An 18,207-nucleotide genomic window follows, 5' to 3' on the forward strand; every position below is an offset into this window, starting at 1 on the left:
AAATAATGAAAATGTTACGAAAAATGTAGATTTAGCCAAATATAAACTCGTAACAATTCCTTCAAAGAAAATATTTTGTCATATAAGTTTGCTAAGAAGATTCTGCACATGACTTTTCCAGACTTCTTTGAAGAAAAGCATTTCTCAGTTTTGTTGACATGGTTCCAGAAGTCATTATCTTTTGTATGGGATTCAAAATATCACCAGTTTAGATGTTTGTGGATTTTCGAACTTCAAAGTCACTTTCTTCCTTTGAAAAGTTTCGTAGTGTAGAATTTCATATCCAATCTGTCAACAAACCTGAACAGTTGATTTTGAATTTTTCGGTTATGGCTTCTTGAACGCTTTCAGAGAGGTGTATGTCTAATCGTTCATTTTATTAAATTCAGACATCTCGAAAAATGCAGTATATTTGTTCAATACATTAATTTTTGTTTTATTGTTCCTGCTAGGAAAATTAAAACGGTTATATCAATCTGGATACCTGAAAATTTTCATCAATGAAATTTGTTTATTTTATTGTTTTGTAACTGAGTAGAGTTGTGAAATTTTTTCTGTGTTTTCTCGGTATGATTATTTTCTTTTTCTTAAAAAACGTAAATTAAAATTATGAGATTATAGTTATTGATTGTTATTTATCATTCAAAGCAGCCTATCTAACCCGGTAAATAGATGTGTAACAAACTATCGCATTTCCCCACGCTTTCTGTTGTCGTATAAATGACCGGATAGTTAAAACCGGTTAGTTTAATATTCGTGTTTTCGTACTTCAAAACTTTTTTAATGTGGTGGATGGTAACTATTTACCACTTGAATGTGGTCAAAGATGAATATGTACCTACTTTCCAGTCTTCCTTTAAGAGGAGAGAGGGGGCGTTGGTTTATTAGACGATAGCAAAGCACACTGCAGTTATCTACCTAAGGAGAGGTATGACTTCGTGGAAAACTCTGTGACGGAAACTGGCTCATATTCACAGTACACGTAGAGAAAAAGTCATGAAAATTTTTATGCAGGATATTCTTGTACACACATTCTCTTAAATCCTTCCACAGGGATTTGAACCTGGCTAGTTCAGCCTTCTTTGCCAGACGCCTTTCGGTGAGGGAAGAACTATGGAATTATTGCTTTTATGTGCGTACTCTCTTGGCGTACAGGTATTTAGTAAATCCAACTAAAAGTGAGAGATTCGTAATTCGAATCTCGTGAGATCATAGTTGATTTTTCGAGTTTCTTGCTCCCGAAAGCCTAATAATCCGTGTAGATATTTTTATACTGTTGTTGAAAATGTGCGTTTCTGGCTATTGTACCCAAAGGCATTGTTACAGTAGAATTCTGGAATTATTAGCAAAGTAATATAAGTCTAAAATTTTGAGAAGAGTAGTAGAATTCTGAAAGTACAGGAAATCCTTAGCACCTTTAACATTGGATATGATGATTTTATATGCTGCAAAACAAAAGTTGCTTTTTTAAAGATAACCTTACATTTCCGAATATAAATCGATCTGTGTAGAAACCGAGCGATAAAATTTTGACGCGCTCATAAAGATCACTCATAAAGCTGTCCATCAGCGATACAATGGTAAAGTTACTCAACATTTAACTTTCGATATAGGTTCAAATCCCTGTGAACGGGCTGGTTATATGGGAGTTTTAGTTTTTATTCTCGCTTGTAACGTGAATATGAGCTAGCTTCCTGTAAGAAGTCCTCCACCGTGGCAACACTCTTTTTAGGTAGATAAACCTCGATTGCTTTGCCTTAATCCAATCCAATTCATTTATAAAGCGAGCTAAATTCACGAAAAGTGCGAGTAATTAGTCATTTAACTCAGATTGATCTATGAAATAAGCTGAGAACGAGTGTCAAGGCCACATCCACTCAAATTTGCTAAAATTTCTCGACTGATGCGCAGAAATGTGTGATAACCTGTCTATCTAGTGTATAACTGCATTCGTCATTAAATTTGTAGTTTGATTCCTAAAAACTATTTATTATGTTTCAGAGAAATTTGCATGTAAATGTACAGAAATTTTAAATTTTAACTGTTTGAAATATAACAAATATTTTGCTCTGGGTGTCTGTTCCCAAGAATTTTTTTCGGTGCTTTTTTTCATTAATTTTCATAAAACTCGTTGATAATGAATTTACAAAATATTTACACGAAAAAAAAATCACTTAGAAATTCAGTGTTACAGTGCGGTTTGTTTACTGAATAGTGTCAATAAGCGTACTGACATACTGCTTTTCATAGGCTATTGTAGCATTGTCTTTAAAGAGGTAAACAAATGGAGTGCGCGAATAATTCATCGAATTCGAATCGTATACCAAACATAAATTTTCGCGTCCGAGAAGGACATATACCAAGTTGAACGTATTTCAAAGCGAAGATATACGGAGATACTACTGTATTTTCCTATTAAATACAACGAATAAATTCGGTATAATGCGGTGTAATACAACGAATGTTTTGCTCTATGTGTCTTTATGTAAAAATTTAGATTGCTGTTTCTTAACAGAAGCTTTCATCCAGCGTCGTTGTATCTTTACATAAAAAATCTTTGCTGTATTTTAAAAGACTTTACTCTTGAAAGTACGTATCTCTGATCGATATTTAAGAAAGTAAATCGTCTTACTCGAAGGCGATGTATGTATAAAAGCAGTTTTAATGATAAGAAAAAAAATTTTTTTTTCTTCAAAAGGATTATAATTTTTGCATTAACATTTTAACAAAGTTTCCAATCAGTAAATTCTTAACCCCTTTTATTTAACACTTAATTAAAGAAAAAATATTACTTTGGTAATTATGTTCAAAGGTGTTCGATGAAATTTTCAGCGTTAGTAGAATTAAGGAAGTTATTAATAAAAACTGAACAAAGGAGCTATAATCATAAATTAACAGTGATATATAAAATAACATATAAGATAAAGATGATATATAAAATAACAGTGAATTAATTTAACTATCAGACGGTTGTATCGCCATGTGCATGTAGAAAAATGAACAGATTATGCTAAGCTCTATGTTGCAAAATCTAAAACTAGAAGCAATGTCAGAATTCAGTGAAAAAGGGCCTCAAAAATTAATATGTTTTGAAATAAAATACTCTCAACGTTTTTTAAACCTTGAATGAAATGTCTGGAAATTGCTTTAAGTGCATTTAACAATGGACTAGATAATTAAGGTAAAATAACACGCCGAACAAACTTCTAAACGGGCTAGATGTAAATTATTTTTGTTAAAATTTCTGACATAGAATTAACTTACAGCATGCAGTTTGATTTTCGTGTACTTTTTAAAGAAAACTTTTTTTCGTGTCTTTTTTTTAAATACGCCAAATTTATGACTACTGCAACAATCTTTCGTACGTAAAAAACGTTCCGCTACACCCATAAGAACTAAAACGCCGCTTCAGAATTTAAATCCGTGGGCAAACATATGTGCAAAATATATGTCGACGGGAATGTTTGACTCACCTGTTCTCCAAAATTTTGTTGTCACGGCTAATTACTCTTCAGAAAACTGTCACTTAAATTATTCCGTGCATACACACAAATAAAGGGTTTAACTTTAGAAGAAATTTCACATTCGCAATGTCTGACATTCAAATGGCCATTTAACGCCTCCGCAGAAGTCTGCAGATAGTTATGACCTGCATTGGACGGGTATTTGAGGAAAATTTTCAATACATTCTTTCATAATACTACATTTCGAGTAGTTCTGTAGTGCAATGTGGCTGTAAATTACCATACAAAACGTGGCTGCAAAACACGAAAGGAAATTTCGGAGCAATTATAGAAATTAGACATGTTCTTAAGGAAGACTTGGATGCAAAAGCACTGGATTTTATATATGCTTCAGAGAGGGAAAAATTTGAAAGTAATTTTAAAACATATTGATTTCAATTTTAAATTTAACTGGTACTTCAGTTTTAGAAAAGCTTTCGTCTTTTTCCCTACAGAGGGATATAAGGAAGTTATTTTATAGTTCAAGTTCTTTTTAAGGAGTTCCCCCCCCCACGAAAACAACAAATCTGTTTGAGATTTTATACAAAATTCTGTAATGTAAATTTGAACTCTAAAATTAATACTAATCTGAATTTGAATTTTCCATATTTTTTAACATCATGTTAGCGTGCTTCTGTTATAGATACTAAATTCATATTTTTCGCCGATATAATAGTTAGCAATCCTGGCTGTCATACCTTTCGAATTCAGGTGAAGGCTTAGATGTTTATAAGTTTCTTTGCAGCATGATGCATTTAAAATACTCGGCAAGTCGGAAAATTCCCAACTGAATCCGGCTGAAACTCGGATTCAGTCGGAGAATTTTCCATGAAAACTGATACGGAACTTCCCCATTCTCGGGCGTATAACATTTGCCACACCCTGTGATGCACCTTGGTCTCTTTGTGATGAGACAGCTAAATCACCGGCGGGTGTAGACCCTTCTCAATAATTGCATTAAATTGCAACTGTCTGGCCATTTGAATAACAGCATTTTTATTGTGATTTAGTTGGGTACGAAATCCATATTTTTAAGGTGTTATTAACAAAGATAATTAAAATTACTTCGCAAAAAATTAGAAAACGCTAAATTGAAATTACCTCATTTTCATTATACTAACCATATAAACAGATGAATTGGATAAATCAATAGGTTTTAATCAAACATGCATGTTCAATCAACTGCGTATGTATACTGATTTATAAATTTTGTAAATTAACTACATATCGCTTCAAGTAACATTCATTATCTCATTCAAAACTATAAACTTCTGTCTTTCGCTCGTTATTGTTATACGTTCATTTTGTTTTAGAAATCTTCACGTAGAGATCGTTTCCTTTTTTTTTTTTTTTTTTTTTTTTTTAGATCTTCATGATGCATAACTCATAGTTCAAGTCAGCATGCATATCTGCGATCACAATGAAACGGCCCTTTGCTTATTGTAAAAAATTAAAAATGTGCCAAATTTTTCATTGAGTGGAAGAATTATATTTCACAATTTATCGTAGGAACTGTATAAATGCAAAATGAGTGAACATTTTGTTTTATTTCTTTAATTTTGTCTAGGCTAGGTAATGGCTTTCTGATTTTCTTGTCTACCTTGATCGCATATGCCAATAATACACTGCTCAAAACAATTAAGAGATATTATGAATTCGGTATGAAATAACCATATAATGGGCGACTTTTTTAACAAAAATGAAATAGAAGAGGTTTAAAAGGAGAATTACAACGTTTACAAAGTTAGGAATATGCAAATTTTGTCTCTGACTTCAAAAACTATCCATTTTTAGGTAAGGAGCGAAAAGCGACCTGCAGCATTCCTTTTGTAAGAGGAGATTTAAAACAACTCACACGAGTTGAATGCTTTGGTAACAGTGAATACTATGTCTCAGAAAAATGACTTAGCTGAATCGGTAGACTGGAGGGCCATCGGTCGTTTAAAGGTAGGTCAAACGCAATCCGTTCCAGCGGAAACGTTAGTAGCTTCTCAAAGTTACATTTCCAGACGAGTCGGTTTTTTGGAAACTGGAAATGTTCGCCGAAGATCGGGACAAAGCCGGACACCTGCAACAACACAAAATGAGGATCGGTGTCTAACACTAACGGCCAGAACAAACCGCGCTATGAATGCCACCTTCTTGCAACAGCACCTTCAGAGGGCTACTAATACTAGAGTTTCGCCTCAAATTGTTCGTAACTGACTCCGCCATGTAAGTTTGTATGCTGGCAGACCTATGGTTTGTGTTTCTTTGACACAGGGCCACCTTGCTGCCCGCAAAGGTGGGCAGAGGAGCAAGCATATCAGATGGTGCCGAGATACGTAGAGCAACGTGCTCTTCTCGGATGAGTCTCGCTTTAATGATAAGCTGACAATAGGCGAATTCTCATCTGGAGAGAACCTGGTACACCTGCATTTGTGCAATGGAAGTTTTCGATTTGGCGGAGGCGGAATAATGGTCTGGGCCGGGATTTCTATCAATGGTCGCACCTACCCGCACATTATCAGGAATGGAATACTAACGTCTCAGCGCCTCAGACATATTTTGTTCCTTTACGCTGCAGCAATCGGAATTTAAATTCATTCTCATGCATGATAATGCTAGGCCACATTGTACGCTGCTTGTGGAAAATTTCTTTTGGGCGAAAGAATCCTTCGAATAGATTGGCCAGTATTTTTGCGAAATTATCAGCCCAATAGAACATGATTGGGACATTCTAGGGAGAAATGTAACTAGACGCTTATCACCTCCAGAAACAATTCAGCAGTTTGAAAGCTCTCTTGTACGGGAGTGGGATTCCCTCATTGATAATCTCAATTTATTCCAAACTTCATAAGTTTGCGACATTGCTTTCGGTCGGGGGAAACTATACCCTTGATTGAAACTCATTTGTATTCCAGGAATTATATATATACTTTTTATTTATTTATTTGTATAATACAAACAAATTATGCATTTTTAGTTTATTGAAAAATATTTTCAACAACATTTAATTATTTTGTTCGTTTTCTTCTTTTTTCTCTTCCCTAATCTTACAACTCCTATACATCATATATAAGTCACCAAAACATATCCGCAGTTTTTATCCAAAATCGTAGTATCCCCCAACTGTTTTGAACAGTGTAGTTTTCTAATCTCATTATTTTCATTGTAATGATAATTGCATTAACTTCAAATGGATTTTTATAAAATAGTAATATTAGTTGTTTCTCTATACAGAGACATTGGACACTAAAGGGAGTATTCAACTATCAACTAAACAGCTGGTGTGTTGGCATCCTCAAAGCTGTTGCAAAAGAGGAAAGGAGGAGGTGAGCCCGCTTTCATGTTACAAATTTATTTGTCATTAATTTTTAAGAATACAAAAAAAAAAAAAAAAAAAGTTTAAACGTCAAAAGACAAAAATATCTTTTCTAAACCCCTAGAATTTGTTATATATTTTTTGTGCTAATATTGTAATTACATAATTTTTATTTGTGCTATTCACAATTGCTACAGAAAAGTAGAGTGCAGTTTTAAATAACAATAAATTATTTTAACTGATTTTGCATGAAATTTTGATAATAAATATTATTATTGAATTTAAATTAATTATTAAAATACACAGTGCTTAGATAATAAAATTTAACGCTAACCTTTTCGAATATATTCATTAGCGGAAAATGACAGTATAATACTTGAACCAATTTTGAGACCATTAAGTCTTTCTTGAATGCCAATACATTGATAGATGTGCTTGCGATCACAAGGAATGTATTCAAGACATCCTTCTGAGAATGGCTTTTTTGATGCGGAAAATAAATTATGTATCATACATCAACGTTTCAGTCAGATAGTAAAGTTCTAAGGATAATGACTATGTATAAGACAATATATGTGTGCAATATGGAGGCAAAATAACTGGATAGAGTGTGTTCAAGATATTCGTCTGAGGAAGGTTTTACTTTGTCATTATACGAAGTACCGTATTTACTTAAAAATACCCCAACCCTTTTGGCTATATTTTTGTTCTAAAGTTTGGAAGGTTTTTATAATTGTTTTAATGAATTAAATTGCAGAATAAGAGGAGGGAGCTTAGTTGGCACTCTGCAAGAGCCATAGCATGACTAAACAGCGAGTTCTTGGTACCGTTCAACATGGGTTGTGTCGTAGCGAACAAAGTTTATTTTTGAGACACCGTTCCAATTTGAAGCCTAAATTGCGCTATGGTTCTTTTTTTAATAACCAGTAATTTTCTCTAAATTATATACGCTCTTAGACCAAAAAACGACGCACGAAGAAGGAGTTATCCGAATGGGACGAAAATCGGTAGAAATAATGTACATGTACAGAAAAACAAATGATTATAGTCTGAGAAAAATTGGATAGTTTATTGAAATGATAGAGCTTCACAAAGTGAAAAAGTCAGTAACGCGTTTGTCCACCTCTGGTCCTTATGCAACCTTATGTCGGCTTGGCATCGATTGATAGAAATTACGGATGATCTCCTGAGGGATATCGTGCCAAATTCTGTCCAACTGGCGCGTTAGATCGTCAACATCCCGAGCTGGTTGAAGGGCTCTGCCCGTAATGCTTCGAACGTGCTCAATAGGAGAGAGATCCGGTGACCTTGCTGGCCAAGGTAATGTTCGGCAAGCAGTAGAAACATGTGCAGTGTGGGGGCGGGCATTATCTTGCTGAAATGTAAGCCCAGGGTGGCGTGACATGAAGAGCAACACAACGGGCCTTAAAACTTCGTCGACGTACCGCTGTGCTGTAAGGTTGCGAAGGATGACAACCAAAGGGATCCTGCTATGAAATGAAATGGCACCTCAGACCATCACTCCTGGTTGTCAGCCTGCCTGCCGGAAAACAGTCAGGTTAGTATCACACCGCTCTCCGGGGCGTCTCCACACTCGCTTTCGCTGGTCATCGGGGCTCAGTTCAAAGCGGGACTCATCACTGAAGACTATTCTATTCCAGTGCGAATGAGCCCGACACCACTGCAAACGGGCTTGACGTTGTACAGAAGTAGTCGGCGCAAGGGGCGCCGTGACCTCAGCCCCCTTTCTGTGAACCGTCTATGAATGGTTCTTGCGGTCACTGAAGCACTAGTTGCACGTACAATCGATGATAATGATGCATCTGGTGTTGTGAGTGCCGCTCTGACGATTGCTTGGTCTTCACGTTCTGTCGTTTCTCTAGGCCTACTGTTTCCTTCTTGACGCTGTGTGCGGTCATGGTTCACCCATTCCTGCCAACATCGTCTAATAGTGGCATCGCACCTGTTCAAATGTTGAGCTATTCGCCTATAAGACCAATTGGGTTCTTTGATCCCAACTACACGACCTCTCTCAAATTCTGACATCTGCGTATATCATTCGCGCACTTGTATGCGAGGCATAGTTACTGTCTACCAGAATACACGGAATGAAATTCGTAAAGAATTTATGACCTGGAATCGTAATTTCTCCTCTTAAATATCCTGCCAGCTGCGCAGATCAGATACGCTGTAGCCACAACTGTTCATTAATTGGCAGCCAAAATGTAAAATTTTGCATTTTACGTCGAAACCTGTATGCATATCAATTTGTGTCCAATTTGCTTTATATCTTCCCGGTGCGTCGCTTTTTTTTTTTTTTTTTTTCTTTTTTTGTCTAAGAGTGTATTTTGTAACTGTAAACGAATTCAAACTGTGGATCGTTTCTACGACTTCCTATTTCGGTGATGCTAGTTAGGGCAGGCAGGGGTCATCCGGACAGCAGAATGAAAGAAAGATGTATTAGTACCACTCTACATTGATCATGTGTCTCAAATCATACTGAATCATCATTACGAATGTGTTAAATTGTAACTTGCACTTGGAAAAGTAAAGCCTATTCCATGATCCAGTTTGCGTTTTTGCGTTTAATTAATTCATTAAATGTATGAGTTATTTTCTCCTTCCTTCCAGCATGCCTTCGTGGTGTAAAGGTAGCACACTCGGTCGGTATTCGAGAGGTCCAGGATCAAATCTCGACGAGGGCGTTGTTCATTTTTCATGTCGCTTGCTTCAAAATTAACCTAATGACTCTACAGTGGCGCCCGAACTAAAAAATGGTGGATAATAGTTCGTCACCACGAGAATTTGGAGAGAGTCCCCTAAACCCCAGTCGCCTTTTAAAAGGGGGAGTATATGGCATTTTCTCCCTCCATCCAGCATGCCTTCGTAGTGTGATGGTAGCACACTCGGCACATATTCGAGAGGTGCAGGCTCGAGCTCCGTCGAGGGCATTGCTCATTTTCATGTACTCCTGCTTCAAAGATAACCTAATGACTCTACAAATGATTTAGGGTTAGATTTTGTCTTTGTATTGAATGCTACGTTAGTTGTGCAGTAAAACAAAGCCATTATTTTTATGCAAAACACCTTAGCTGACAGCTTAGTTTAATTTTTGTTTTCATATATCCATTTGTAGTATCACCTAATACCGCACTGTCCCTCCAAATAGGCTTACTGCATGGGCATTTTCATACTTTTCCCCATTTAGGATATGAACACAAGCCAATTTACCTTAGAGAGCCTTTCACGAAAATAGCTTTCTTGTGCTTTGCTAAGATAAATTTTAAAAATGTCTTAAACTATGTAATGGAAAAGTTAAATATATTGGCAATGGACATTGCTCAGAAGGCTTATTATTGGATCAGTTTCTGTTGCTCTACATTTACCTTAATGTAAAATTATAAATATTTACTTCCCTTCAGAAAATTTACATTTTCTATACTCAAAGCAAGAAAGCGAGTCAACACTGGATCACTATGACTATCATTTTAATCAGTGTTTTTTTTTTTTTTTTTTTTTTTTTCTTCTGACTTCACATTTTCTTACATATTTTCGTTAAATGAGTATTAAACCTTCAAAAGATATCTAAACATTTAATAGTAAACAAGCTTTCGGGTATAGAAAAGATCGTTTTGAAAGCAACATAGATTCATTGGCAAGAAACGTAAAAAACCGATAAAATTTAAATAAATAAATAAATGTTTAAAACTTTCCTTTTTTATTTTATTTTTTAAAGAAATACTTTATACTTTTTTAAAGAAGTCCTTATTTTCAATTCTGTTAATTGCTAATACAGTAATCATGGTCTAATGGATCATTTGTGAGGTTTATAGGATAACAATTTCCCATAATCCACAACAGTGGAAATTTTCTGAAATAAATACTGGCACAACACGATTTTAGTTCTCTGGTGGCATTACTAAACATTGACATTGTCTACCTAAATTATTGCTCTGCATTCGTTACTGCTATGAATTAACTTTAAACACCGTGAAATAATTCAGACAACATATTAAGACTTCCTCATGTTACTTGTCTGACTTTCTCGATAATTTCATTGGACTTTCTCATGCCCCTTCGGGACGCAAGTTCCTTTTCTTTGAGTTTCGTAATTCAGTTATGTTTTAATCGAAAGAGCCTACGAGTGAAATGAAATTAAAGACCCTTTAAAGGTGAACTCCATCTGTCAAGTTGCTGCAAAATTCGATAAACTCGAGTAAATGTACGGAAACCGCAGTTCTTTTTCGGAAACTCTGACCCTAGCTTAGAAACCGACCTTTAATTGCGTAGTGTATTTTTTATTACAGAAGTTACAAGAAAGCTGTGTGAAAGCTTTTTAATTATTAAATTTAACTGCTTCTTAGTGTTTCTTAGTTTTCAATATAAATAAATATCTATCCTTAAAATTAATGTGTTTTAAATTTTTTCAGACGTTAACGTTCATAAATGCAGGTATTTAATATCATGATGCTGATTAAGAAAGAATGTGTTGTTTCCATTGCACTCTCCTCTTAATTTCATAATGGATGATGAAGTCATTGGCTTTTTTTACATTTGTTTTACAATTCTTACTAAGTGATTATTGTATAATTATTATACCATCAACGTTCAATTAAATGGTTAAATCTGCTGGCACTCGGCAGCGATATGAATCTCATAATGATCAAAGTTTCTCAAAGAATCTCGAGACATAGCTTTTCCAAATTCAAACATGCTTTCTCTTTTAAGATTATATCTCTTAAAAATGAATGTATTACAAGCAAATTATGTGACCTATTAAAAATTTCAGCTGCAAAATTTGAAGATGATGAAAGAAATTGGTATTTTTCAATAGTTCTTAATGATTAATACCATTTGCAATTATATTTTGGGGGATTTCATCTTAATTGATGCCTAAAGTTATCTGATATGTCTCTAGAAGCGAGTTGTTTAATACAGTTGTTTAAATATTCAGAAAAATGCTTTAAAACTCTAAGAGTATTTACGCTTTTTTCCTGAACACATGCCTGGACCTTTTGCAGTTAAATAACATAAAATTGTCAATTTGGTATCATAAATTAATGCATTGTTACTTTATCCAGATTTCAGTCAATATTTTATGAAATTTATGTAAGTAATAATAGATCTTCTTACTTTTAGAGGCCTTTTAGGTGAAAGAAGATATTTGAAATTCCTTTCTTTAAAATTACGTTGCTGTAACTTATCTCACTTGGATGACAATAACATTAGATCAAGTCCACAAATTGTATCTAGGCGAGTAGCACAGAAATAGAAATGACACTGGCAACGACTTTAGGCACCTTATGATATTAGTACGATTTTACACAGTTCAGTCCCGATTTGAAGGAGAATCCCTTCTGAGAACGTGTCCAAGAGTCTTCCAGTACCAACCTCCCCCCGAGAGAACGTTTGGGCCGATTTGTGTTTCAATGCCTCCATGCCTAAAAGGTACTATACGCTTACAAACATCCAAGCCTTCTCAGGAATTCGAATCAGTGCTCAATGAATCGTCAGCCAGGAACACTAACTACAGAACCGATCAGGGTGACCTCTAATACCGTTCCATATTTCTGATATGTTGAACCATAAGGGGGGGAAATCGCACTTCCAAATTGCTTCCAAAACTAATGTTTCTTTTCTGTAACAGAAATAGATTTCTAAATATCAGTGTGTTAATGACAATAATAATGATAATAATAATAATAATAATAATAATTACGCTGGTAAGTACAGTGAGCTTAATGATTTCTTTATTTTCATGTACGTTACGTATACATAAAAGGACTAAATTTTCTGTATTTTTATATGCTAATTTTTTTTATTTCGTAAGATAAGAAGTGAACTCTATCTTCGAGACTCGTTAGAAACGAAATATATCAAATGGTCGCTTTCCTCAATAATTAAAAAGAAAATCCTTTCGGAACTTGAAGAAATATGTAAAGAACTCGCAAATTTTTTAGACAAGGGCAAACAGTAAACGCTAATGAAGCAATTGTTTCTTAAATGTTTAAATTTGCACACTTTAATATCTCCGGATGATAATTTGTGGCAACAATTGCTGTTTATATGTTGTAGAATAACTTTTGAAAGTAAGAGAAATGAAGCTGACTCGACAGCATTATCCTGCTATGATTTTCTATGACTTTAAAAGAGGACTAAATCAAGAAGAATGCCCTCAATAGCTACAGTTAGCACATGAAAATCTCATGCCACTGTATTCAGATGGTTTAAAGAATTTCGCAGAGGTCGTAATTCTCTGTTGGATGAAGAACACGCAGGAAGACCTTTGTCAACTTTCCCAGAATATATGTTCTTCATATTAAAAAAAGTCAATCAGTGATAATCTCTACAAAATAATAAAGAATGAAATTAATACTGGATCCTCAGCTTTACATAAAATTAGAAAGAAGAAAATGCATATAAAAAAATTATATGTTAACAGAATATTAGCCGGAGCGTGCCAGAATCAATAAAGAAACCCTAAAATTACTTAATGATGATGGACATCGTAATATTTCTAAAATCACAACTGATAATGAAACATACATACTGTTTTGGGATATTCTAACCGTTAAGGAAATAAAGCATTGAAGGATAATACACAGTTCAAAATAGTCTTTCAAGATGATCTCTAACTAAAAAAGTAATATATGCCGTTTTCTTCTTAATTGCAGCACTGGTCAAAGCTTTCAAGTTAGAGGGACCAAAGACAGCTACAGCTAACTGGTACACCCTTATGTGCCTATCATAAGTTCTTTGACAAATGAATGTTAGCTGACTCACGCTTCACTATTGTAATGCATCTTCTCATTCAGCAAGACTGACTACATTTCTTGAACAAAACCACATCAGAGTTACAGAATATCCACTATGTTCTCTTGATCTTGCTATGTTTGATCTTTGGTTATTTTTTAATCTTAAACAAATGTTACTTGACCGTCGTTTTCATTCCCAAGAGGAAGCTGATAATGCAATAAGCGAATATAATTTTATCTATTCCAAGAAATAGATAGTTTGAAGCATTTATCTTTGAAAAATTCGTCTGCAAAATGCACTGATGTTGGAAGAAACTACTTTGAACATATCTAAGATATGTTAAGTTTAACTTGTACCATTTAGTTGTATTTAAGAACTTTCAAATAATTACTTAGATTTGAATAACCGTAACATAGTAACGATCTGATATATATATATATATATAATATGTATGTTATGTATAATGTTGCTGAAAATAAAAAAAATAAAAAAAAAAAATTAAAAACGAACATAAAAACATAAAAACGAACACTACTTACCTAGATTTACTACGTTTTAATATACAGCTAAACAAGCTTCTCTTGTCGCAGCATGCTTTGTCATTGCATAGGGTTCAATCGCTTCCTTCATGAGGTACAATGTTCGATGCGAAGAGGGCATATTGAAGTCGCTTTCTTCAAAATCTTCTGGTCAGAGAATTCAACCCGTCGGAGGGGGATAGTGTTATCTAAAAGGAGAAATCAGCAGGGAATCTCTCTTGACTAGTATCAAAGAATGTGGTCAGGGAGCGGAAAATGTATTTTCAATGTGCTTAGAATCGATTGTATTTCTTTTTATAGCTTTTCTTTGTCATTTGTTATTTTATATACCCACTTATACGAAGACATAACGCACCAAATCGTCTAAAAGATTGTAGCTGCCCAAATAGTTATTTAAAGTGGAGCAAAATATTTTCCAAGAAGATTTACGGTACATTTGCAGTTGATTTGACGACTGTGTATACGAATGACCTAGTTTTATTTCTGTTGAAATCTTGGTTATATATAACGACAGAGGAGTTTGTTTTACATGAAATAATACCGTATTCTTTTTAACACCGAATTAAAAACAAAAATTATTAAAAACAAAAATCAGGAAATAGGAAATTCATGCAAATTAATGCATTGTTATTTAGCTTTTTTTTTTTTTTTTTTTTTTTTTTTTTTTTTTTTTTTTTTGCTACTTTGTATTGGATAGCAGAAACTTTGTACGCAGATATTTAGCTCTACATGAGCAATGTACAAGAAATTCGATCTGAGTGACATATAAGATTACAAGCGCTTAAAACGCATGTGTTTCTGTAAAATTGCTTTACCTAGCAAACAGCTTCAAGAAATACTAATTTATATTCATATGCTCCCATAGTTAGTCAGTTAGTCTATGAATTATTACGTTCATTTTGCAGCAGACAACACTAGAAAATCAGCAGCTCTGTCTCCGGGATTCGAAATCCTGACCTCCCAACTGCTAGGCGGGGCCCACCAGCGGCCGAGCGGTAAAGTCGCTGAACACTGGTAGTTCTGTCCGAGGTTCGAATCCCGCGAACGGGCTGGCTGCATGGGCGTTTTCGTGGTTTTCCCGATGTGTAACGTGTATACGAGCCAGTTTCCCTTAGAAAGTCCTCCACGAAAGGCATCCCTCCCCTTAGGCAGATAGCCCTAGTGTGCTTTGCCATAATTAAATACACTACCAATTACACCACGAAGGCTTGCGGCAAGGAGAAAGAAAATTTCTTACAAGTTTATGATAGAATGAGAGTACTCGATTTTGCAATGTGCTTTGAAGAATACCTATATGAAACAGCGTTAGTCGTACTTGTTTTTCATGTACAGATGAACAAATTAATGTGAAGGTTTTACGAAAATATACGGATTCAAATCCCGTAGAAAAAAGCACTGTGCATGAGCTTTTTTTTCTTAGTGTCTTTCAGAAAGTCCTCCACGAAGTCATTCCTTCTCTTAGGCATATTGCCATAATCAACGAAACTAAAACAATCTTCTAAAACATGTGTCAGATACTTCAATTAAACAGCATCAGAAAGTATTAAATTAGGCACAATGAAATACATGGAGTTTAGATTAGTACTGTTAATTAAAGTTTTGTTAAAGAAGCCTGTGACTTATAGACTATGAACTGAAAGGCTGAATTCGAAGAGGGAAGTTTGAAATGGTTTGCTTCAGAATCAGTTGATACTAGATTTTATCTACCCGTACACTGGCAGCAATTAAATGACTTATACGGAAACATGTAAAATGTTTCCTGAAGAAGTAACATAGCTAAACTGATTTTGCTGGTTTGAATACTCAAATCGTGTTAATGGTGCAAAAAAAAGACTGGAAAAAAATCGCAAGTTATTTCAATCAGACATATTCTATGTTTTCTAAAATCGGGATTTCACAAGCTGTCTAATTTTCTATTTGCTGATCTATTTCTAAGACAAGGGCTTTCAAACTTTTTAAATTTTGTTCCGCATGAATAAGAATAAAAAATATATGTCATCATGTCAAATATGTAGGAAAAGGAACACCATTTTACATTCATTTTGAAAATTCATTTAAATTTTCTGTGTGAAACTTTTAGCACCAAATATAATGTAATTTACTATTAGTTGTACAGGCATATAGTTTGAGAAATATTACGCTAATGTAAAAGATATTACGAGAAAATGTGTCGATAACCATTTCAATAATTTTGGACGTAAAATTTTCAATAACTTATTCACTTGAGTCTTGAATGTTATTCACTAAAACTGAAACTCCTTAAACTGTGTTTGATAAAAATTTACAGTCAGTAATTTATTTTAAGTTTATGCAAGTCGTATTAAACTTCCAAAAAAAAAAAAAAAATTCAGTGGAATTAAATGAAAAGAATCCCTAGTAGCAGAGCTGTAACAAGCAAAAGTAAATATCTTTTCAAATCTTAAATTCGATTATTCACGCTATGTCAGAGCAAATCCTTCTTTTTTTTTTCTTTTTTTTTTTTTTTTTTTTTGTCATAAAACAGTAAGTTTTTATTATTGTTTTTATTATTACTTTTTGAGAGTCCGCCCACCCCAAAAAGGGAAAAAGCTGGCACTAGAAGCCAAAAGGCGTGATCGGTGCCAAACGAAGTGTGAAAGTGGGCGGCACCATGTGACGTGGCACACCCCGGGAACCAGGTGTGCCTCTCAAGTCGTGGAAATCTCTTGAAAAGCGTTGATTGCCAAACACGAAACCTTAGATCCGCCTTATGAGATGCCTGTCCTCTGTGCTTCTAGCTGTCGCGCGAATATAAATAATTCCTGCGGTTAAATAACTCATGCAAATGAAGATCTACCTCTTCCTGTCATCCGGTTTGGCTGCTTTGTTTTTTGTTGTGCCTTGCTTCTTGGTCCTCCAATTTAAGTTTCGTTATAAGCTCCGGAAAGCTACTACAAAAGGGCGCATTGAAAAATCTAATTTTAGACAGCATCAGAATGCAATTTCTTCCTGAGGCAATGTTTATTGCCCTTACTGTTTCATACTTTTGGGGCACCTCATATCCCATCAGTAATTTAACATGCTTTCACTATGTATTTTAAATTTTCAGAGAACATTTTTAACGCATCATAATATTATTAGTCTTAGAAATCTTATTAAAGCAGTCTTACAAATGTATCAATTCTGAAATCTCTGTATATCTTTTTTTTTTTTTTTTTTTTTTTTTTTTTTTTTTTTTTTTTTTGCGAATGTACTAACGTAATAATTTTCTTTTAACTGTAGGTCAGCCATATCGCATAATTTGTATTGTAGTTTCCTGCTTATTGCTGCACACCAGTGGCTAAGCGGTTAAACTACTGAACACTACTTTAATACTTGCATATGCTTTCATGTGGTTTACGCTATGTACAACTTAAATACACGACAGTGTACTTTAGGAAATGTAGGTCTTTAAAGATACCTCTAACAAACAATGGTGAAACTAAAGGCAGAAGAATTGGATAACCAAAGGCTTCTCATCTGCAATAAATAGTTTTCCTAGCTTTCGCGTCGATTAAATAGCTTACCAGCAGCTAAGTGGTAACATCGCTAAACTTAGCTTAGTTCGACCTGGCTTCAAATCCCGGCAAAAGGACTGGCTGCACGGACATTTTCGTATCCTTTCTCAAAACAACGTTGATAAGAGCCTGTTCCTCTTAGAAACCCCTTTACGTAGGCATCTCTTCCCTAAGCCAAAAAGCTCTATAGTTGCTTTGCCCTAAAATATTAAAGATAACCATTAGCTATTAAACTTAATTACCTACGTATAGCTTGTAAATAAGTAAACAAATTCTTGTCAGATTCATTTTCTGGTAATGTTTACAGTCTCGTGGCTACAGAAGCAAAAATTGGTAATTTTGTGTGGGTTTCAATTCTTGCGGCGAGACTTCTGTTATATAAATATGAGTTAGTTTCTCTGAGAAAGTTCTCTACGAAAGAATCCCTGCTCTAGCGTGAAACAAGTACTCTAGCGTGCTTTGCCATAATTAAGTAACCATATCAAAATTCCTCTTTCAACAAATAACAGTTTAAACTGTGTGGAGCGAAATCAAGTGCCAAGCATTCTGGTTGACAGTGTTTTACAGAATAAAAAAAAAAAAAAATCTGT

General features: G+C 34.5%; 1 pseudogene across 11 annotated transcripts in view; it reads left to right on the plus strand.

The window, feature by feature from the left end:
- The window catches only part of LOC118194988 (toll-like receptor Tollo pseudogene), a 549,242-nt pseudogene that overhangs the window by 339,513 nt on the left and 191,522 nt on the right, over nt 1-18,207 (plus strand). For all 11 annotated transcript variants that reach the window (XR_015039118.1, XR_015039121.1, XR_015039127.1 and 8 more), the window contains one exon: nt 6,726-6,817. The product of XR_015039118.1 is annotated as a toll-like receptor Tollo pseudogene, transcript variant X1 (transcript). The remainder of the gene's footprint in view (nt 1-6,725; nt 6,818-18,207) is intronic.

Source organism: Stegodyphus dumicola, chromosome X2, assembly GCF_044657685.1.
Source record: "Stegodyphus dumicola isolate Sdum_Otavi_A_Nest chromosome X2, ASM4465768v1".
NCBI lineage: Eukaryota > Metazoa > Arthropoda > Arachnida > Araneae > Eresidae > Stegodyphus > Stegodyphus dumicola.